This window comes from Marmota monax, unplaced genomic scaffold (assembly GCF_021218885.2).
Source record: "Marmota monax isolate L192 unplaced genomic scaffold, Marmota_monax_Labrador192_F-V1.1 WCK01_AAM20220418_F8-fsc00022, whole genome shotgun sequence".
Classification (NCBI taxonomy): Eukaryota; Metazoa; Chordata; class Mammalia; order Rodentia; family Sciuridae; genus Marmota; species Marmota monax.
In genome coordinates this window covers 8,705,256-8,722,316 of record NW_026695215.1, presented here as the reverse complement: position 1 = coordinate 8,722,316, position 17,061 = coordinate 8,705,256, and the positions used below count along the sequence as shown (strand labels likewise).

The 17,061-nt window shown below is 37.9% G+C and overlaps 1 long non-coding RNA gene across 1 annotated transcript in view; it reads right to left on the bottom strand.

Moving 5' to 3' along the window:
* Positions 1–1,937: 1,937 nt before the first annotated feature.
* The window catches only part of LOC124084217 (uncharacterized), a 49,646-nt gene continuing 34,522 nt past the window's right edge, over positions 1,938–17,061 (bottom strand). Inside the window, exons 5-6 of the long non-coding RNA XR_006849058.2 lie at positions 4,853–4,959; positions 1,938–2,039 (exon numbers count right to left, since the gene is read on the bottom strand). This is a non-coding gene — a long non-coding RNA (uncharacterized LOC124084217). The remainder of the gene's footprint in view (positions 2,040–4,852; positions 4,960–17,061) is intronic.

The window sequence follows — 17,061 nt, the reverse complement described above, 5'->3', positions numbered from 1 at the left end:
TGCTTATGTGGTAGAGGGACAGGCAGTCTCTGGAGCCTCTTTTATTGAACACTCATCCCACTTATGAGGGTTCTTTCTTGGTACATGGATAGGCAGCAACTTTCATGTCAATTTATAATGGATGCCTGAAATACTGTTGGGAAGGATTCTCTAGCTGCCTCTGCCTTAGCACCAAAGCATATCATAATTAATGAGGAACATCAAGGATTGGAGAGGAAAAAGAATAATGTGTCAAGTGTTTGCTATATTTCCAGTTTTAGGATAATCATTAAAAATCAAAAATAGTGCTGAAACTTTGGAACGAGCATAGGTCTACTTTCAAATCGTAGCTCTACCACTTACTGGTTTTGTGTCCTTGATAAAACGAACTAACCTGAGTCTCAAATGCCTCACCTGTGAAATGGATGTAATAATAACTCCTATATTATGGTTATGTATCACTGTAGAATGATCTTAGAGGTTAGTGGCATAATTGTTACAATTTGCCAAGCTTGTGGGAAATTCTTCCTTTCTTTCCAGGCTTTAGACACCTCAGATAAGAAGAATATCTGTAAGGATCACTGCCCTTTTGATTTAAACATAAGAAATGTGCATGGGATAAAACTTAAATACTAAAATTATGATTTTATTGATTAAGTAAAAAGGAAGAGAGAAAAAAACTGCATTTTTTTCCACAAATAATAATGGCTACCTGCCATCCTACAAGTAGCACATTCTTTAAAACATATCTTTTCAAACAGTGATTCAGCCAAAGTTTATTGAGTGAGGCACAGATTACATAGGACAACTGTGTCAAAACTCCAAATATTTTCATGAAGAATGTGGAAACTGATGTGGCCACTGTGAAATTCTTCCTTCCATGTGGGCTCATGGTCCTTCATGAGAGAAAGAGTCTACTCTCTCCTCACCTTGAACTGGAGATGGCCCAGATGACTTGCTTGAAAGACAGTGTCGTGGTAGAGACATTCTGGAACTTCCTGAGCTAAGTCATAAGAACTCTGTAGCTCTCACTGGTGCTCACGGAAGGTTCCCTTACAAGAAGTCAGTCCCCAATGACAAACCTAACTGCCTCCCTGAGACTGCTATCCGGGAGGAATCCACACAAACTATGCAAAGAGGAAACATGGAGATGGTGGTTCAGCCCCCGTGATTCTACCCATCTTTACTGGAACAGAGAGACCCAAGAAGAAGCCATCTTGGGTTCACACCCAGAACGTGAAATCTAAGAGGAGCAAGGAAACATTGAATAGCAAGGACAAAAGCTCTTTGTTATAATCCCAGTCACACCATCCTAGCTATTTAAGCCCCTGCTGCCATGGCCCTAGTTAGTCATCACGACTGAAAGAAGAGCCCTGTCTCTATTGGACCCTGCTTGAATTCCTGAGCTACAAAACAGAATAATGAAAAGTTTTACGCCACTAACCTTTAAGTTTATTACTACAGTGATTCACAACCATAATTTAGGAGTTATTATTAGATCCATTTCACAGGTGAAGCATCTGAGACTCAGATTAGTTCGTTTTATCAAGGACACAAAACCAGTAAGTGGTAGAGCTAGGATTTGAAAGTAGACCTATGTTCATCCCAGGGTTTATGATTCTTAACCACTATGATAGCCATTCTATAAAGAAGAAGAGGGAGAAGGAAGAGAAGGAGAAGGAGAAAACAAAAAGGAGGAAGACGAAGAGGAGGAAGAGGAGGGAATAGAATCTATTATTCAAGGGAGTAATTAAATCTCTTAGAGTTGACAAGGCTAACTAACTTATTGTGTTTAGTAGGTAACCAAGCTGGAACTAAATCTTGGTCACCTTACCCTAAGGTCTTTGGTTTTCCTTCCTGGCTTGTTTTCCTACTATAAAATGTTTAACTCTCTTGCCTGGTAACTGTATGTCATCGTCTACTTTGAATTGTTATAACAGAAAATAACACAGATTGGATAAATCATAAAATAGAAATTTATTCTCCCACACATCTGAAGGCTGGGAATTCCAAGATCAAGTTATGCTCATCTGGTGTGGGCCTTCTTACTGCATCCTCACCTGGTGGAAAAAACAAGAGCAAGAAGTAGATGAATGTTGTGTCCTTATGTAGTGGAAAAGCAAAGAAAGTCCACTCTTGTCAGTCATTTTTATAGGAGCATTAATCCATCTATGAGGACAGAACACTCATGACATAAATACCACCCCAAAAGTCCCACCTCCTAAGGCTGATGCTTTAGGGATTGAGTTTCCAACACAGAAATTTAGGTAGACTCGTTCAGACCACACCACCATATACATGCCATCTTTTCTGCATGCAAACCCTGAAAAGGTACCTCAATCTAGCAGATCTTTGATCCTACAAAACTCACCCAATTTAAACTCAAAAGCAGATCAGTTCCTTAAGTGAACTAATCATAAAGCCAGTGATCAGAGAAGTAATAAAAAAAATGAACATTTTAAAAGTAATAATTCTGTCTTAACTAAAGACTTATAATTGAAATGTCTAAAGTGCTAGTCAGAAGGGAATTGGACTAATCTGGATATGAGATGAGGCGATAAATGGTAAATTCTACTAATGTCTAAAGTTCTCTAGAAGACATTAGTAGAAAAGCAAAGCATACTGAAAACTTTCTTCAAATGGCCATTGAAATTAAGCAGCATTTTGTCATTAATGAGCAGTAGCCATGGTGTTTCTCATATGGTAGACATTTATTAAGTTCAAATTAAAACCTATTCACATTACATAGAAATAAATCCGCACACAAAGCCAGAATTCTCTGGTCTTGAGAGAAACTTTATAAATAAAGACTTCAAGCAGTGCTTTTAACATAGTAGACAGGTGGAATTTATGCAGTATTTGTGAAATGATTGGTGTCAGTTTTAAACATTACAGATTAGAACAGTTTGACTTGTTCCTTGGCAAAACTTAAATAAAAAGTAAGACTTGCACATAAAGAAAACTGGCATTTAAGTGCATTTTGCAGGATCTTTGAGGTCTGTATTCTTATCCAGTGAATCAGTCCAAAGATCACTTTTTCTCAGAGAGCCTTCCCTACCTAGTTAAGTTTCCATCACCCAGTCATTCACTTTGCTTAGTTTTTTCAATGACCTTTATCAATTCTTGATATTGTTATATATATTTAGTTGTCAGTGTTTCCTCTGTCTCTCTGACTGGGATTAGATCTGAAAGAAGGCATGGATATTATTGTTCTTGCTGACTGCTTCTATGGGCCAATATCTAGGACTGTTCCTGGCAGACAAGAAAATACCTTGATGCCTGTTAAATGGCTAATTCTATGACATCAGGAAAGAGGTAGAGGTTGGGGAACAAGGTGAATCAATGTTCCTGACAAAAGTCTGCAATGATCCTTATTTACAGATTCTCCCCTGTTTGAAAGAATATATATATAATAATACATTATATATTATAATGTATATAATAATACAATAATATAATAATAATGCAATATTGTATTAATACTTTGAGATATTCAAAATTACTATAGAGAATTCACACTCTGCCCTTCAATACAAAAGGCCTGCCCTGACATTCACTGAATATAGAAATCCAATCCTGTATTGCAGAAATTTTATTCAGTATCTTTTTCATCATTTACTAAACTATCAAGTGCCAATCAAACTATTTTGAATAAAATAAACGAAATCAAATAAAACCAAAATGTAAACATCAATACATTGTTAAATTTAAAATACTGTTAAAACAGAAAAAAAATGGAAACAGCTTAAAATTCGCATGAAAATTAAGCAGAAACATCTAAAAGGAGTTGTTAAATAGTGCCATTAAGGAGATAAAGTACCACTCAGGCTATTTTCTAACCAAATAACAATTTGTTAATATAAGCACATTGGCTGCAAATTAATTCCTTATCATGTAAAATGGGCATGGATTTCATTCTCTTCACTGATGCCAACATCTACCCTCTAAAAGCTACTTAAAGGAAAACAGAGAAACACATTTTTGTTGTGTGAATCCTTGCTTGAGACTAAATATTACAAATTATAATGCTCTGTTCTGTTGTTTTGTAAATTCAGGTGAATCTTATCATGAGGGTGGAAAACACATTCAGGGTCATGGAATCTGCTCTTCTCTATTACTGTGGGTTTGACCTTGTCACTGTGGCCTTAAATGGCAGTATGGATATCATCTTGTTCACTCCTGAGTATTCCTAGTGATGACACCCTAGCGACCTTTTCTGAGCAAATTATGCCCAAATCTCATCAACCCTACATTTAGAAATACTTTCCTAATGTCCAGCTTAATGGTCTAGATTCAGGCCATTCTACCTCGTTATACTAACCCTTAATACTCTGAAGAATTCCTCTTCCTGTTGGGTGTTATCACCTCCCAAGCAGCTGTGCTCTATCATAGCCATTTGCACAGTTTATTCTCTAAACACCATCAGGCAAACACTATTCCCTTAACCTCACTGAAAAGTCCATGCCCTACAAATCTCCTATCATCCTTATTACCAGGGTCTGGATTCCAGCCCTTTAAAGAACTAGAATATCTTTGCATATGGAAATGCCCAAGCAATTTCTTCCAAATGACAATCCCCTGGCTTCCCTTGGACCATTTACATTAGAACACTTGCCATTTTCATTTTTCTCTCACTGTCATTTGACTTGTACATATTCTAGAACCCAGCAATGTCTTTTACAAGGACCTGAGAGCCATCCCTTTGAAATGTCCCCAAGAAAGATAGTGCCCCATCATCCTATGAGAGCACAGGAGCCTCACTTCAGTAAATGCCAATTAGGGAGCCCAGATGATCTCATCTAGCAGTGACTGCCTTCTTCTCATCAGTTTCCTGTCCTTTCCTGCCATAGGCAGTGCTGAAAATTCCCCCTACCTTTTGTTTCAATGAAGATAAGTTCAAATCTCTCTCTTCCCCGTGGCAATAGTCTTGAATCCAGTCTTCCTTTCTATTTAATTAGTTTGGTGCCATATTTCTTTTACCTAGATAAGAGAGGCAGCCTTAGTCACTAAAAGTTTTGGGGTCCTTATAAGTCACAGAAGGATTTGGGTGATGGTTAAACTTAAACATGAGAAATTTTCAGTACAAGTAATGTTCTATATAAACAGATGTGTCAATTTGGGGAGATTTTATTGAGTAATACATTAAACAAATAATTTATTTGTTCTAATTAGTTGTGTGAAACAGTGGTTCCATTCCAAGTTTTCTGGGGAATCTGCAGACTGCTTTCCAGAGTGGTTACAACAATTTGCAGTCCCTCCAGCAATGTACGAGTATACCTTTTCCCCTAAATCCTCGTCAATATTTATTGTTGCTTGTATTTTTTTTTTTTAAGAGAGAGAGCGAGAGAGAGAATTTTTTAATATTTATTTTTTAGTTTTCGGCGGACACAACATCTTTGTTTGTATGTGGTGCTGAGGATCGAACACGGGCCGCACACATGCCAGGCGAGCGCGCTACCGCTTGAGCCACATCCCCAGTCCCTGTTGCTTGTATTCTTGATAATTGCCATTCTTCATGGAGTGAGATGGAATCTCAGTGTAGTTTTAATTTGAAATTTTCTGGTTGTTACAGATGTTGGACATTTTTTGAATATATTTGTTGATCAATTGTATTTCTTCTTCTGTGAAGTTTCTATTCAGTTCCTTTGCCCATTTATTGACTGGCTTATTTATTTTGGGGGGTGTTAAGTTTTTTGAGTTCTTTATATATCCTGGAGATTAGTGCTCTGTCTGAGGTGTGTGTGGTAAAGATTTTCTCCCATTCTGTAGGCTCTCTCTTCATGTTATTTATTGTTTCCTTTGCTAAGAAGAAGCTTTTTAGTTTGAATCCATCCATTTATTGATTCTTGATTTTACTTCTTGTGCTTTAGGAGTCTTGTGAAGGATATAGTTTTCTTTATGTTCATTAAACTTGAATCAATAACCATATTTTAAAATATAGTTTGAATTCTACTTCTGTAATTTACAATGTTAAGTCATTGGATTGATTACTTAAATTCTCCAAACCTCAGTGTTCTGAGGGAGGTGGGAAACACAGGAGCCCATAGAGGCCATTAAATATTGGGAAAGCAAAAGGGGTCAAGTGACCAAGAAGATAAAGGAAAGAATGTGTAAATGGATGGAAATGTTCATAATGCAAGAGTCTGATAATATCTTAATGTGCATTTTGAACCTCTGGGTATGCAGGAGCTATCCAATTATTACAGTTATTGCAGGTGCTCCTGACAAGCTTGGAGATGACCCAAGTGAGGTCCTGGTCAGCCCCTGGCTTGTGCATGGGTCCTGCTTCCTGATCCACACTCCATTTCATACAGCTCCTTCAGATTTTATTTTACTTTATTTTATTTTTTTAATACTTGTGTTTTTTAGTTGTAGTTGGACACACTATATTTATTTATTTTTATGTGGTGCAGAGGATCAAACCCAGGCCTTCAAACGTGCTAGGCAAGCACTCTACCATGGAGCCACAACCCCAGCCCTTGATTTTATTTTTACATACAAGTTAATTTCAACTTTGTTTCAGCTATATAATAATCTATTTCTCCCTTGCCCCCCCTGGACTATTGTGAAATCAATAACAGATGTTATATAATTTTGTGTAATAACTTCAGCTTATGTTCTTAAATTGTGGCAGTTTTTTTTTAAATAAGTACCATAGTTGATACTTATTTTGCTAAGACATAAATAAATGTGGCAAATTATACTAATTGGTTTATAGTAGAATTAAACTATATTATATTAGCAATTTTAAAAATATTAAACATATTATTATGTCATAAGTACTTTTTTACATATTCCAATCAGGATGTATACACATAATGTTCACATTTTCGTGTTGGTGGGTATTTCTCTCAAGATTCTTTAACCTCTACCTTCATCTTATGTAAGTATGAAGTTTGATCATTTAAGGTTATTTGTCTTACAAAGTTTCCTATAGTGTATTTTTTTTTCTTTGCTGGTTCCATCCCCAGAGTTTGATTTATTATGTTCCTCTGTTTCCCATACTTATTGTTATTATTTTGTCATTTTTATGGTATCTTTTCATAACATACTTCTCTCCTCTGGCAAAAAATTGGAGAGGAATATGAAAATCTTAGAGGTTTGAGCTATGCCTGAACATCTCTCTAATCTCAATAGCAATTCCATTTGTATCTCATGTTCATCACCCAAGGCATCTGGTTTTCTCAAGCATGGAGTGGAATACTTGGAGTACACATTGGATCTCTATACAAATCACTGAAACGTTGGTTCTCTCTCCCTCTCTGTCTCTCTTATTTCGGGGGTGGGGGGTGCAGGGTGGCATTCAAACTATCTTTATTTTAACCATATTATTTTTAAAAAAGTTTTAGTTTTTTTAATCTTTTGAGCATCTGAACCAGGCATGGTAAGAATTTCTTTTTTTTAAAATAAAAGTCTATTATCTCCATCATTAGTATTTTTGATACTACAGATATTTTAATATTTATTTTGCTAAAGCCAAGATAGAAATAAATGTTTGAAGTTCTACAAACAGGTTCAAAGTTGAATTAAACTAATTTGAATTGTGCATCACTACTCTTCAATTCTTTCCTGCATTACATTTTATTTAGAGATCCTTCCGTGAAATATTTAGAACACAAATAGTAATTGATAATTTATGCCAGCTGAGAAAGATCAACAGGGGAGTCATACCTAAATTAAAATACATGTCACCCAGGTCTATAAAAAATAACCAACAATAAATACATTCAAGAGTGGGGAATTCAAATAACCAACAATAAATGCATTCAAGGGTGGGGAATTCAGACTTTGGAAGCTAGGTGGAAACTTACTCTGATTCCCCAAAGCAGGGTTACTAGAGCCAGGCTCATTTATTGCTACCTACAAGAAAGAATGTCTTATCCTCTGTATTAGTTTCGGAGGGCTTCCCTAACACAGGGCTACAAAGTGAATGGTTCAAATGAACAGAAAGTTATTCTCTTGCACTTCTAGAGACTGACATAGAAATGAAGATGTCAGGGGTCTGTGCTACCCCAAAGCCTCAAAGACAGGATCCCTGTTTAACTCTCCCAACTCTGGGTGCCCCAGACATCCTTCAGTCAGCACCAGTATAATTCTAGTCTCTAGCTCATCTTCACATGCTCATCACCCCTCCATCTCTTCCTTTCCTGGACTCCAGCAGTAGGACCCACTCTACCTCAGTAAGGCCTCACCTTCATTATGTCTCTGAAGACCCTCTTTTGAATTAAGATTCCTGCACCAGTGCCAGGCTTGTGACTTCCAGATGTCTTCTGGGAGGACATGGTTCAACCCATAACATCACCTTCCCTGGGGATATATGCAAATCGGTACAACACTGGTTCTTGAATTCTCACTTTGCATAATAATTATCTACCTGGGGCAATTGGAAAAATCACTATTTATAAGGTGGGTGTGCAGAATTTATCTGCATAATGATTAACCTCTGCAGAAAAAAAAAATACTCCCTGTTTTAACATGGAACAATAAAGGGGGAAATGACACAAGTTATTCAGTAGGTCTGAATTTCATTTTTTGTTGTTGTTGTTTTTGGTCTGGAAGACAGGAATATCTGTTTTATCCAGGTATCAATTTCTTATGGATATGTGAAAGACGAGCCAAAGAAACGGCCAAAAGAAGTACATCCAGAACCAAGTTCCTCTAAGACTGCTCCATACCTCACCCCACCCCATCCCCCTGCTGACCACCCACACCAGAGGCCAGTCCTGCATGGTGTCTGTTCATTGGCTGGTTCTGCTTTTGCACATCAACTTCCTGTTCAAGTCGAGTTCTGTCTTTTGGGGTCTGAACGCATCCAATGACCCCTTCTAGTCACTTCCACATATCAACAGGATCCTTGATCAGGAATTACTCCAATTTTCTTCTGCCTTGAGCTTCTCATTTATCATCTTTGGTACTGTGGAATCCAGAGTTGAGACGAGATGATTTTAACCTGAACACATTTGGGATTCAACACATGTAAGAAGAAATAGATCAAATTCCACTGTAAGTTCACAAGATTCAGAAGGAATAGGGGAAGCCAGTTGGGCAGAAGAACAAGAAGATGAAATATGTAGAAATCGGGAGACGTACAGGAAGGGGATCCCCAAGAACAGAAGCATCAGAAGACAAAGAGTGGAAGACCTGGCTTCACAAACTCTGGCTTGTTGACCATGTACCTCAGGAAGAGAGAACATCCTCTACCTGTTCTCAAAGAGTCGGAAAGAGCACGTTGGAAAACAGTGGCATTTTAAAGTACTTAGTGAGCCTTGCTCCCCACCACCCTTCCACCCCTCACTCCATGCCCTGTTCCAGCGTCAACACCCACGCTGCCCATTTATCCACACCACAGCCCACAACAGTCCTTTAGTGTGTCCAGCTTACTTCCAGTGTGTCCCTGATTGGCAGTCCTTCTCCAGAGGTACACCTATCATTAATGCCAGCAGAAAGCATTACTTTTACAAGATGTCCAAGTATAATTGATTATACTTGGCCTGTTTCCATTAAAAAAAAAAAAAAAAAACAGGCAATTGACTTTCACTTTTTTTTCCAACTACATTCTTGCACAAACAAGGCTCTCTTTAGCCCTCAATAGAATACAGAACATGCTGCATATTTCCTGTGTTAGTAAATTCTTTGTTTCATTTGCTCCCAAGACCAATATAATTTGGCTCTTACCTCTGGAAAATTAAGCAAAATGTCAGGAAATGGCATCAAAATCAAAGCCCAGTAGAATATAAATGGGCAAATACACAGAGAACCTTTGATATGTACAGGATGACTGTCAAAGATCACAAAGTTATGAGTATTAATTAACTCTGACATTGCAATTAATTTTGTTTCAGATATGTGTCACAAAACATTTTTATTTATAATAGGAACTTTTACAATTGTATTAGGTATTAATATTAATTTCTCTCTGTCCTCCTTTCCTTCTTTTCTCTCTTGCTATGAATTTCATTAAGTTCTCACTCATACTTTGCAGATACCAGTGCAAAATGGTAATGTGGTGCCTCTTCTTCAAAGCACAGGAAAGATGTACCACTAGCGGCGTGGAAATATGAGGTTTATTTGTCTTTTTAAATAATTTATTACTCATGTAATAGGATAGTGGTGATGCATGGCTAACACTATAAACACTTTACAAATTGCAAAATAAAATATGTATTTTACTTCATAATAGAATATTCTTTAGTTTTGTTAATATGAATGTAATGTTTATTTAATACAATGGCTCACAGCAAGGGAGAACATGTGAAATTGGCCATCCCCCACCCAGCATGGAGACAGGCGCAGACCCTTACGTGGACAGCTGTGGCACAGGTGGAGGACTGCGGCAGGGTCTCTGTCCATGCAGCCATACATTAATTCCCTAAGAGAGGTAACTGCAATGTCACCTAAGTGTGACTTAACAGAAGAGAAGGAGGAGTCCCTGTAAGTCACTTAGTGATAAAGCCCAAGACACCCAATGCTGGTCCCACTTCCTTCCTGGCCCTACAACATCCTGCTGCTTGCAAAAGGGACCTGGAGCCTGGATTCTCCTTAATAAGGCAGAGGAAGCTATGAAGAGCATCACCATGGCCACAAGGTGATGGGTTTCCAAGGCTCAGTGAGGAGGATAAGGATCTGTGGAAATGATACATGTTCAGAATAACAGTGGCAGAGTTAACTTTCCTATTATTTCAAAGACTATTTTGTTTTTGAAACATCACTAGGCATCACCTTCTTTTAATTTGTTCTTCATGTGTAGAGTGTCTTTAGACACATCATACATCCATGGAGTGTAACTTCCCATTCTTGTGGTTGTACATGATGTGGAGTCACACAGGTCATATATTCATTTATGAACACAGGAAAGAGATGTCCGATTCAGTCTACTGGCTTTCTTATTCCCATTCTGCCTCCCTTCCCTTCATTCCCCTTTTTGTCTAACCCAATGAAACTCTATTCTTTCCTCTCCCCACCCCTTATTGTATGTTAGCGTCTGCATATCAGAGAAAATATTTGGTCTTTAGTTATTTGGTATTGGCTTATTTTACTTGATATGATAGTCTCTAGCTCCACCCATTAACCTGCAAATGCCATAATTCACCTTTATCTTCTTTCTTCCATTGCTGACATGCTTCCCTATTCTCTAATCAATGTTTTGTTTGTTTGTTTTGCATTATTTGCCAACCAAATTTATTTTACTTAAATACTTGTCTCATTATTTGTTTCTGGACAAAGCTGAGCTAAGACACTTGCAAAAGCATGGGAAGACTGTCAACCCATATCAGTTGAAGGATATGAAACAGAAAAGTGTGTTCACTCTTAGGGAAAGGGAAATAATAATAATTTTTATTAATTTAATCCTTAAATATAGAAAAATGAGTATTAAATTCTATAATTAATTGTAGGAGTTAATTTTCAATATTTAGATCAGCTCAAAGAGATAATGAAAATGATTTTAGTGTATTCTGTATTAAAGATATGCAAAGAGAAATATTAAATGTGTTTATAATAGGAGAATTCTCTTGTGGAAGAAATGTATGTTTCAGTTAAATATCTAATTTGCATCTTTAAATCAGGGAAATGAATGATTCAGACAAATGTTGATGAGGCAGAAGTCATTGGCATTAACCATTGACATAATGTATTTCTAATATATGTTATACTGTTTTTCAGAGTTATCTATAACCAGCATATTGGACATAAAGTAATAATGAGAATTGGGCCCTATTGGTATCTGGTTAGAAAACTAGAATTGCCTCTATTCACAGATTTCTTGAGGGCTACATGCATAGAATTCTTTCTTAGAGCATTACGTTCTTCTAGATGACAAACCTGGTTTGCAGTATTTGAAGCATCTGCTTTAGGCTCAAGTTCAATGGGGTCCCCAAACTCTAGCCCAAATGCAGATCTTACCATGCAAGAGGGACAGGTGTGCCAAAGTGCACACGTGTAATGAAATAGAGAGACCTAACAGGAAGTAAGAAGGAAAAACTTGAGAACTAATGAGATCAAATAACTATGGAGCTGGAATTCAACCCATATATAATTTCTACATTGAAGAAGAGGTCAAATGATATGGATGAAAATATTCAAAAATATTCAAAGAAAAGACAACTTTTTGAAAATAAAATAACTATATCTGTAGATTAAAAGACAAAATATATCCCAGAAAATTATGATATATAAGTTTTAATATTAAGTTGTACCCTGAAATCAAAAGTCACAGGAGGGCATAAGAAAATTCCAGACTCCCTGCCATAAGTAGAAGAAACTGACCTCACAGTCTCAAGAACAGAAGTCCAAGATTAAGATGTTAGGAGGTCTGGCTTCTTTTGAGACCTCTCCCCCTGGTTAGCTTCTTGCTGTGTCCTCAGGCCCTTTTTCTGTGCACGTATCTTTGGTGTCTCTTTTTTATAAGGACACCCATCATCTTGGGTTAAGGGGCCCACCGCTGTGAATTCATTTAACCTTCTGATCAATCACATTGGAGATTAGGACTTCAACATCTATACATGTCTTCTGTTGCACTAATTTATCTTAAAGAAGAATTTTTATGGAATTCCATTCAAAGTCTTAGACATGTGTTCCACTATTTTTGTTTTTAACACTTTGGGGATTATCACATATTCTGATGTGACATCATCTTTTGAATAGTTATTTGTCTTTAGTTCTTTTGTCTTCTTAAGAGCATGTGTGTCTCTGTGTCTATGAATTTTAACTATAATTTCCCATTTGATCCTCGGCTGGAACTTATCTTTAAATTTTATTTTTGGAAAGGAAAAATATTCAACTAGTTTATACATGTTAAATAAGCTTTTTATTTCAATATTTTAAAAAGCAGCCTGTCTCATGTCCCTGTTGGTTGTTTTTTTTTTTTGTGTTTATTTTTGTTTTTGCTTTATGCAACTCGGTAGCCTGGAGTGCTTTTGCAGGGCAGGGAGAAGTAAGCACAGTCCAGCCTCTCATAGAAGATTGGATTTTTTCCTGATATATTATTATAGACTAAAGAGTGACCCCCTTCCTACATTCATATGTCCTCAATTATATAAAAAAAAAAGATAATGTACTTAAAAATGGAGTACAGTGCAGAAATGAGAATAGAAAGATTACAAGTAAAAATATAAATGTCACAAATATAACAAGAGGCTATAGACACAAAATAATGTATACCATATTATTTTATTTATAAGGCTTTAAAACCATCAAAGTTAAGTTATTCATTAGAGGTCAAAATAGAGGGCAGTGTTGAGAAGTGGGAACAGTGTGGGACTTCTCAGTGTCACTTCTGTTGCAATCAGGGTGTTGGTTACAAAGGTGTCCTCATTTCATACAAATTCACTGACCTATCACTCTATCTGTATATTTTCATATATGTTTGATACTTCAAAAAGCTTCAAATAAATTAAAATACCAAAAGCAACCTTAGATATTCAGTGTAAAGCAGATAAACTTTTTAGCAGTCAAAGACAAGCCAAGGATTGGTATAAATTAGATATATAATATGGTTAATAACAATCTTTAAAACTATTTTTAAGTTTGATAGAGATCTTGGGTTAAGGAATAAACTCCTAAAATAGTTGTTTTTGGGGAACAAACATTGATAGAAAAACAAGACATTGTAAACTACCTTTGGTTAAGAAGTGAAGACCTCAGACCAAAACCGGAGGCCAGAGGATATGGGGTAAAGAGGAAATCTGAGTCCTTGAAAGGTTAAAACTTCTTTGAAAGGCAGTGATTCAAAGAACCTCTTATAGATCAAAAAAACTAAATGGCCACTGGAGAACAACTAGAGAAATTTTAGCTCAAGGGAACCACTTACTGACCACTTACTTAAAATACTAAAAGCAACCTTAGAAAATTCAGTGTAAAGCAGATAAACTTTTTAACAGTCAAAGACAACCCAAGGATTGGTATAAATTATAAATTAGGACTCAAGAGGTAAGTATCTCACTCTCCTCCCAGACCTAACCACACTAAGTTCTCTGGATGCTTGCTTTGTCTTGTTTCACGATTTGAAATTGTCTGCAATGCTTGGTCATTTCCATGCTTGATCCAGGACTATTGCAGTTGATCTACCATACACTTTTGCCCCTTAGGCTCCCTCAAATTCTTCTCCATGGTGTAGATAAAGGGATCCTTCTGAATTCTGACCAAGTCACACTTTACCTGAGCCTTGTGTGCCTAGAAAACAGATATAATTGGAAGTCCCCCCACTCTGTGTTCCAGGCAATGGCTTATTTAGAAGAACAATTCTCCCCATGCAACTCAGATAAAATTCACAACTGCCCCTGGTTTACCTACAACAATACCATATAGAAACTCCAAATTCCCATTTGCTGCATCATAAGTGATAGGCGAATGCTTTGTAAGCCTCGGCCAATCTGCACAAAGTGTTTGGTAACTGCACTTCACCAAACTTTGGCTAAGCTTCCCTCCTTCCCCCAGGGCCAAGAATATTATCCCATCCTCTGTATAAGACAGCATGCAACCCCTCCTTCGTGATCCCTCCCAGGAGTACAGGGACCTCATGGTAAAACCTTTTCTGATGTACCACTAATTCTAAACTCTTGCCCAATTTCCTTATAACTCATTTTTCCCCCTAGCTTTGTTCACTACTCCCTATAAAAGAAAACCCATTTCTGTCTGAAACTGAAGACTTGCAAATATCACAGTTGGAGCTTTCTTACAGCAATAATCTCCCTCACTGGACAGGGTAGTAGTCTGCCTCACCTTTCTGCAGTAATCCATTTGAACGAGATCTATCCTTAACTAAATGTGTTTTTATTAGAATAATCAAAATTTAATCCTGTCACCCCTACTTCAAACTTTATTAACTTTAAACCATTTTAATAACAACAACAAAAAGCCAAATTTCCTTTGTTAACCAATTGTTTACAAATCCCTTCCTGGGCTAACTTATGCCCTGTCTGTGCTCCTTGAACCTTCTCTCTTCCCACTCCCTTGCTAGCCCCTTTCTCGAGATATCCTGTCTATGTTTGAAGTTACTTATGTTAAGCTTGCTCTGGAATTTGGATTTTTTTCAACTGGGCCCCAGCCTTTCTGGATTTTTGCAGTTTACCTCTCTGGGTCTAAGGTTTATGTCCCCTCAACCAGGAACCTTCCTGGACATATCATGGAATAGCTTGGTTTGTCTGTGAGGCCTTCTAAACCTTCTTGTGCTCTTCCTCTCAGGCAGCTCTTCTGACTGAATCTTGAATGGCCTCTCTCCTTAGACTCTGCCTTAAGAAAACAGACTCTGGTTTTCATCATGGAATCACATGGAGAAATACAGTTGTATTCATTGGAGTAGAGTAAGTTGATTGCCTAGGCAAAGGGGAAGCAGAGATGGGCATGGTGCAATCTGCTTCCTGCAAAGAACAGATTATGGGTATGATTTTTGGTTCAGAATGTCAATCTCTAAACCTCTTGGGCAAAAGGGGGAAGGTCACTGATGTCATGATAAAATTAAGGTAAGAGACTTGTACTTTGGGACTCCCTCAACAGTAGGTTTGAGGAAACTCAATTTATTTTAGCTAAAACCTTCTGGGGCAAGTTGAGTTTCAGGTGAAGGTTAACAAAGGATTCGAATGTGATCCGAGACCTGCAATCTCATTGTCTCCAATTTCATACTCTTCTCTTCCATGGGAAACCTCCAATCTCGGACATTGCTGAGTGTGAGATCAGGGCCGTGGTGCTGCAGTCTGGCTGGGCACAAAATCATGAGCCACCACACAGCTTGTAGATTCAAACAGCAACTCTTTATTCCCGAACTCACACCAGCCGTCTACAATCACGTTCTGGGGAAATCCACGTTCTCTGCCCAAATCTACACCCACTGGGCTTCTGTCTCCCAAAAAATACTGTCTGAATCCCGTGAGAACTCAAGGGGAACTCAGGCAGCAGGATACGCCCTATTCCCAGCAGGAATAACCTTAAACCTGGAACCACCCTAAACCCGGATTGTCCTAAACCGGGAACACCCTAAACCCGGATCCGCCCTGGTCCTTGAGCAAGGTCACCTTACATGCAATGTCACTGCAAAATGTCCTATTTCCATGAGTCCTTCCACTAAGCAACATGGGGTACGCTGGCAAGGAAATTGTCATACCTACTTGGCTAATGGCTCCCAGCACCATGGAGTAAACTCCCTCATAGCTCCTCTAAGAGCAATATCTGGATCAGTCTCATTCACTGTTATTGTTAGTATTTTCCAGTGGTTCCCATGACAGTCCCAGAAATCCACTGTGAGGTAAGTGGACCAAGGGTGTGTTCTCTCTAACCCAATCACTGTGATGAGGAGTAGGGAATTCCCTGTTTGGCTCAGGCTTCTGTGACACCCCATTCCTGCCTGTGGAGGAGGAACCCTACTCAAGCCTCAGGAAGGAGAGTGGCAGGGACCCAAATCTTCATCTCAGCGTGAGTGCCCTCAGCCAGCTCAGCACCAATAGCACCAGAGGAAAAGATCAAATGACCCCCACACAGAATCACAGAGCTGACCCAGGCACAAGTAACCCAGAGCCTCTGATGCCCTCAAGCCATCTCCTCCTGGACGCCCACTGCACTACTGCTATCCCCACAGGATTGAAGCCATGGCTCACAGGCTACTCCCCTTCCTGGCATTTCAATAAATGTGACAATTCATTAATACTTTAGCATTTAAAAATATGTTAATGGAGCTGGGGATGTGGCTCAAGCGGTAGCGCGCTCACCTGGCATGTGTGTGGCCCTGGGTTCGATCCTCAGCACCACGTACAAATAAAGATGTTGTGTATGCCAAAAACTAACTAACTAAATAAATATTTAAAAAAAAAAATAAAAATATATTAAACAATTCATTTCCTTTTTCACAATTAATAGCAAATATTGATTGAATCTCCAATCAGCCACATTAAGAAATGCTTGCTTTGGTAGTAACGGGGCAATCTAGGCAACAAACGCCCAAATCCAACCAGGGTGCCATTCAACACTGGTCACACACAGCAACAGTAGTATTCAGAAAATAATAACTGTATTATTATCTTAGAAGAGATTAAAAAAAACTAAGAGGTAATCAAAATGTCCCAATATTGCAGAGAAAAATATACCAATATGTGA